General features: G+C 28.2%; 1 non-coding gene across 1 annotated transcript; it reads right to left on the bottom strand.

Annotated features, from left to right (window-relative positions):
* Positions 1-5,937: 5,937 nt before the first annotated feature.
* Positions 5,938-6,009, bottom strand: Trnad-guc (transfer RNA aspartic acid (anticodon GUC)). Its single transcript has one exon. It is a non-coding gene; the product is annotated as a tRNA-Asp (tRNA).
* Between the last annotated feature and the right edge of the window lie 215 nt (positions 6,010-6,224).

Genomic DNA, 6,224 nt, shown 5'->3' with positions numbered 1-6,224 from the left:
CAAAGTGCCAACTTGATTCACTTTCCTATCAGAAAAGTTACTGTTGAAGAAAATCCAAGCACTTTTACTGTCCTAAAAATTGATGACAGACACAAAAATAAAAAAAAACACACATCATTGTAAAATCAATACATTCATCGTTCCACTCAGAATCTAAAATAAGAAAATTTAGTTTTCTTTATATGCCTTGATTAATGACTCCTGACATCTGTAATACAAAAAAAATTTAGTAGTACCAAATTAATGTATTGGAATGAAAATTCAATGGAGACCCACGTCAAAAATTATTTTATGTGTTTTCATTTTACCCATTTCCAACTTATTTTTTTTTTCAAAAGCACAGTTTCAATTTTTGAAGTAGCAATAGAAACATGGATGGGTGCAACCAGTTTTTTATTTAACTGTTGTAGTTGTTCTCGTGATTTTATCTGCTGTAATTTCTTATAATATTTTATGTTGTGTAATAAAATATTAAAAGAAAAATTGGAAAACATAAATTAAATAAACATTTTTTAATTAATTATTATTACCACCTTCATGGTGTAATTGATTTTTCTCGTCTTTACGTATTGCATAATCCATCGGTTCATTATTTTTGCATGTCATCTTTGTCTATATACTACGCCTGTGTGCACTTTTTGTTTTTGTTGTTTGTCTACATTTGCTGTCGGGTTTTTGGCTGAGGAAGTTCATTGCAACGCCGTGAATGTGCCTGCACATATAATTTTTAATTGAGTTCTTATTAACTTACAAAAGAATCACGTTTGCACTACATTAGGTTAGTTCTATATGACGTATTAAAATATCTTTGCGGTTAAACTTTCGATTACCTACATTCATTGCATTCCTACAAATTTAAAACAAATCAATTTATATGAAGAAAAAAAAATAAACTAGAAGTTATAACTCAAATACATACGAATTTATTTCAACGTCTTTATTTTTTTTGGTGGTGAGTCGATTTATGTCGGCTCAAATTATATTTTTAGGTAAAATTTGAATCACATTGTTTGCAAACAAAAGACATATTATATAATTCAATATACAATTAATAACATACGTATATTACTTATACATATTTTTAATAATTTGATGACAATTATATACTCGCAACAAAATATATACCTGCAGTCAGTGTTGGGCAAATTATAATCTGATTAATGATTAATGTTACATTTTATAATCGTTAATTGCTATAAAAATTAATGTAATCTTTAATCACAATTTAAAATAATTTCAAATGATTAAAGTAAAAATTTAATCATAGTATTGATTACGATTACAAAATGTATTAATTTGTAATCACGATTAATCTTTATAATATTTATTGTTTATAATCTTTATCATTTTTATAATTATTGTATTTTATATCTAATTTAGAAATAAAAAAAAAGGTGGGTATTTATAGAAAAAAAACTAAGAAAATTGAAAACTGACAATGTCCGTAAACAGCTCAAAAAGAGTCAAAATTGTACGGTGTATAGAAAATGCTAATATAAACATTCAGTAAAATTTTCATGTATCTACAGTCCTTTGTTTTTTAATCACAATAAAATAAAAAAATCATTACATGAGAAATCGAGTGAATCAAATGTTGTAAAAATATGAATTTCAAACTCTCAAAAAAATTTAATTTGACTTTCTTGTAGACATTTTCTTTTTGATGAAGGTAGACGAACTTATGAGGAATTTTGTATAAGTCTTCAAATCTTAGATTTAAAAAGAAAAATGTTTACGAATTCTCAACTCAAAATAATTTGCTAATTTTTGTGATTTTTCCGTATTTTGTCAAGATTTGAACTTTAAATGCTTAGAAATAAAAACTGCGACTAAGGATTTTTAATGTTTTTCAAATATCATAGTAACAATATAGTAGGAGCCTTATATTGAAGTTTCAAGCTTTTTTACCCAACAAATAAAGTCTTATTGACATCCATAGAAAAAAATACTAATAAAATTGGAAACTGAAAATGTCCGTAAATAGCTCAAAATAAGTCACAATATTTGGAAAATATTATGGTGTACAGAAAATGGTAATATAAACATTCAGTCAAAATTTCACGTACCTACGGTCATTTGTTTTAGAGTTAAATCAAAAACCAAAATTGATTAGGTAAAAAATCAATTTTGCGAAAAAATTCCTGTTTTTCCTTAATTTTTTTTTTGTTTTTTACGGTGTTTTTGAAAACTACTGGAAAAATTTTACTTTAGACCTCCAAGAGTATCAACTTCATTCACTTTAATATCAGAAAAAATAGATCATACGTATAACTTATAAAAAAAAAAATTATTTACTACAATTTTTAAAATATATAGGCCAAGATTCAGAAAGCCGTAGATAAATAAATAATATATAATTTATGATTTTGTGATTTCCGGAAAACTAGTACCTAAATATAACGTAAAAGTTTTTATCTAGAATTATTTTTAAAAAAATCTACTACTTTTTTAAAATATTTTTATTACAGAAGATACTACTTTCCAGGACGTCATATTTAAAAAATGTTCATAGGAACAGCAATTACTAGAAAATATAATATAGGTCCCCGAACTTTGTGAACTGAAGACGCTTTTGATAAAAATGGAATGTATTACTTTTAATCACATATATTACCAACTAGATTCACTTTCCTATCAGAAAATATAATATACGGAACTATATTTTTTTTTAAATTTACGCAAAAATTTTTCTTTTATATTTTATTATAAATAACAATACTTAAAAGGAACCATGTATATTAAGTTCATAAAATAATCATCATGGAAACTTAAACATTTTTTTTGTGAATATCTAGATTAAATTCAAGCTATTTATAGGCAATTTTAGGCTTTTTTAGTTTGTTTTTAATTGTTGTAAAAATGTTAATGGCCGGTCAAAAATATTGAAAATTTAATACCATAGGTCCCAAAAATTTATTTTAACAATTTAAAAATATTTAAAATGTACGTGTACTATTTAAATAAAATATTAGAGTGATTGTAAATTTTGACGACATGGAATTTTTATTCAAGAATTATGATTTTAGTTATTTTTTTGTTGGTACCTAATGCATAAGTATTATTTCTGGCAACTTGAACATTTTTTTGTATATTATTATATTTTATTCATACAATGACATTTTTAACACAACACTAATATTACAGATACTTATATCTGATTTTGTGTAAAAACATACATTTAATATATTATATAATATAGTATACGTACACATGGGTGAATATTTGGTGGTATATTTTTTTTTTAAGGCACTAGTATATACTACCCATTTTTAATAGATGATAATAATTAATAATAACTCGACCCATAGATAATATTATTTTACCCTTCTATAGTGGTTTATTTTTGAACCACAACACTATAAAATTTTTTCGTATAATACGTATTTTATTTTAATTTAATTTGTAATGATAATGATTTTATGTGCCGGTGCACAAAAATTTCCGGGGGGACCAGACCCCATGGACCCCCCTGGATACGTGCCTGTTAATAATAGTAAATAGTTTATTGATAAGTTAATACTTATAATATATTGCAATGAGTTTTGGGAGGAATATATAAATTCATATTTATTTTATCGCAGCTGCATTTTCCTACTATTTTCTAGTGATATTCGTTGCGATGCAAACGCAACTTTACGATATTATAATATTTATTATATTATGGTGTCGTCTATACCAGCGATTTTAGACCAAGGGGTCGCCAACATTTTTTTTAGGGTCGCCAATTCATGTGAAAACAAAAATCGTTTCACGATTTTATACATATATTTTATTTGAAACTTTTTATAGACTATACCACCGATGGCGCAACCACACTGCTACGGTCTCTGCAGCACTCAGTGATCGTCTGGCTATAATATAGTGGATCCTATACTATTTTTAATATTTTTTAGACGGATATTGAAGAGGTAATATATACTTTTTACTAGGTAACGGAATTCAACTTATTAAAGTTGATATAGACAATGTTAATAACAGACAATAATGGTATTAAATGATTATAATCAATACCTACTTACACAATCTTGGCATTGTATGAAAAAAAGGGTATCCTCAATAAAGTATCACCATATAGACCTTAGTTTCAAAAAAAAGTAGGGGTATTCTAAAACATCTGAACATTTAGTCAAAAAATACATGAAAATTCAGGAAAAATCTTAAAAAATCTGTAATATAAAAATAAGATATATAATTTTCCAAAATTGAATGTGTATTTTTTTGACGTGACTTTTACATTAACTCATGGCTATCAGACTATATACATGCATTTTAAAAAGCATGATAAATACAGTGACTTACATAGGAACAAATAGGGGGGACTGGGGGGCCTTAGCCCTCCTTAGTGTTTCTATAGCCCCCCATAAACTAATTATTTCACTTCTATAATTTAAAAGTATCATAAGAGTTCCAAGTATAACCTGAGCTTTAGCGCCCCCAAATTTCGAACACTAGTTACGCCACTGTTGACTTAACTTATTCTTCTGAATTTAATTTTGTCGTGTAATATTGTTTAGTAACTCGACTCGTAATCCAGACCATTATAATTTTCGTGTGAAAAAAGATATGTTGACATGAACTTTTTTCTTAACACATTTTAACATGACCTATTTTGTAAAAAATGCATATTTTTTGATAATTTCGATAACTTTTATGTCAGCCAATAGCTTTTATATTCATTATTAAATGTTTGTACAGTCTACAATTTGGACGCTATCCGGGCAACCATGATGTCTAGGATCCAGTTCCGTTTTATGGTGTTTATTCTATATTAGTTATTAATTATAGACATTTAATAAGTTTTATATAGTCAGGAACTTAGTTTCAAACCGTCCTTTCATCTAAAATGAATTGCATTGTGAAGTAGTACCATTGATAAATATAGGTACTTATTAAATATACTATGATTGTATATATTTTTATCAATGGTAGTACTGTTATTAAAGATTTCATCATATATATTTGATGACATTTATTATTCTTCAGCCGTAGTGTGACGTCTTTGATAAACTATTAATACAATAATATGAATATACTAATCTCAGTTTGAATGAACAATCACTAAACATTTATTGAATCAATAGTGAGCTCACAAACATGCTTAAACATTATTTAGTGGCAAATGTAATTAATTAATTTTTGATGTTACTTGGCAGTATTATCAGCTTCAACAACGATACGAAATGACTGGATAAATAATTTATCGAAACGACTTTTAATATACGATAAGATTTAATTAATATTAACTATTTGTATAAATAAAAAAATATTATAATAATAATAAATATAATATTTTATCACTGTACCACAGCTTTTTTTCTTCAGTAAGTTATCAACACTTGAATCTAATACAATTGAAAATAAGTACCTACATAATAATATATTAATATTATTGAGTATAATATATACCTACTTAATAGTTCATACCCAATGATAATATTAATGATTCTGTGATTGTTATGAGTTTGACGCGGTACGCAGCGGCCACCAGTACAAAGTACAGGTACCGCAGCGACCAGTCTACACTTTTCGTCAACCGCCACTACGGGCTACAGCGCGACAACGCCAACTCCCCCACCACGCCACAAAGGCACAAGGTGGGACGGGAAGGCGAGTCGCGTAGAACGAGTACCGGCCGTCGTAGACCTACAACTAGCAACGTAACCCACGTCGTGAGCACAGCCACACGACCACCAAGAGAGAGATCTATTTTTTCATATAGCCCGCCGTCATTTTGTGTTCTTTTTTTTATATCTTTCTTTGCTACATATATTTATATATATATCTACGTACACCCGGTACGGGGAAAAATAAACCCAACCATCGACACCCGAAATTGTGTTTGTTTTTTTACGCTCGAGTGTGCCACCCAACATACCACACCAACGACCGGCTCTCCGCGGACCACCTACCACAACCGTCGTAGCCGCGTCAAATTGGCTCCCCGGCGGGGAATCGAACCCCGGTCTCCCGCGTGACAGGCGGGGATACTTACCACTATACTACCGAGGATTAGCCGCGTCAAGTTTATGCCTGCATGAGTGTTTACTGTTCTGACTGTTATTTTATATGAAAAAGTTAAATGTTTAATGTCTAATGACTAGTGTACTAGTGTTTGATAATATTTACATTTTTACATTATTTTCTGTTAGATTAATAATAGTTACTACCTTGTGATATATTGTATTTTCACGTTTAAATAAATTCAAATATTTTCTAAAATGATT

Source organism: Metopolophium dirhodum, chromosome 1 (assembly GCF_019925205.1).
Source record: "Metopolophium dirhodum isolate CAU chromosome 1, ASM1992520v1, whole genome shotgun sequence".
In the NCBI taxonomy this organism is placed as follows: domain Eukaryota; kingdom Metazoa; phylum Arthropoda; class Insecta; order Hemiptera; family Aphididae; genus Metopolophium; species Metopolophium dirhodum.
The sequence above is the reverse complement of the archived record's forward strand: the minus strand, read 5'-3'. Positions and strand labels throughout refer to the sequence as shown.